Here is a 991-nt window from a genome sequence, read left to right as displayed (position 1 = left end):
TGGGGGGACAAACACAGACACACAACCATATACACACACATACATATATACGATGGGATTCTTTCAGTTTCCGCCTACCACTCACACGGCTTTGGTCGGCCCGAGACTATAGTAGAAGACACTTGCCCAAGGTATCACACAGTGGGAATGAACCCGGAACCATGTGGTTGGTAAGTAAGCTACTTACCACGCAGCCACTCCTGCGCATATATACTTTGTTCTATTTGACTGGACACCTTTCCTTGTACATACTTGCATTGTATTTTTTCGATTGTTCATACAACTGTCTTGCCATATTTCATTCTTCTGTGCCCTCCTAGTGCACATGTACTTCACCTACATTACTCTTATTCGACTGCTTCCAGTCTAAGGTGAGTGGGAGGGCTCTGTAGGCAAGTTACCTCCTTTGACAACAGGTTCAAAACAAGCTCAAGCTAGATGGTGCAAGCAGTGGTGAGATTCTGATATGAGGCCTTGCGACTTCCTCTTTTTGGCATCTAGACATCAGAAAGCAAAGACATGATCTAGTTTGATGCGTGGAGGCCATGCTCTTCTTCTGTGTGTTACCTTGTGTCTGCTAGTCACTGCGTGTCGTAAGAGAGCCAACAAGACTATATGTGCTTGCTCTACGACATCTAGATGCCAAAAACGTAAGTCACAAAGCCTCGTGTCAGAATCTCACCGCTGCTTGTATCATTTTAGCATGAGCTTGTTTAAACCCGCTGACAAGGGAGATAACTGCGCCTACAGTATACTTTCTCCTTATTTATATTTGAAAACAAGCAATGTTAAATCTCTGAACGAGGTGTTAACAGTAACTGCACGATAAAGTGAAGTATATTTGCCATTTAAATGTGGCTGACCCCTAAGGGTGGATGTTACTGTTGCTTTTAGCCCCAGGAGAACATCTCCTCCAGCTGGCTTATCGACACATATCTGTGTCCTGTCTATTTTTGCCAAGGGAAGTTATCCTTCCCATGAAAAGTTTTCC

The 991-nt window shown here is 44.0% G+C and overlaps 1 protein-coding gene across 2 annotated transcripts in view; it reads left to right on the top strand.

The window, feature by feature from the left end:
• Window positions 1-991, top strand: part of LOC106875622 (3-oxo-5-alpha-steroid 4-dehydrogenase 1) — a 53,793-nt gene that overhangs the window by 7,269 nt on the left and 45,533 nt on the right. The window lies entirely within an intron of this gene.

This window comes from Octopus bimaculoides, chromosome 11 (genome assembly GCF_001194135.2).
Source record: "Octopus bimaculoides isolate UCB-OBI-ISO-001 chromosome 11, ASM119413v2, whole genome shotgun sequence".
Lineage (NCBI taxonomy): Eukaryota > Metazoa > Mollusca > Cephalopoda > Octopoda > Octopodidae > Octopus > Octopus bimaculoides.
This window is presented reverse-complemented; position numbering and strand designations above follow the sequence as displayed.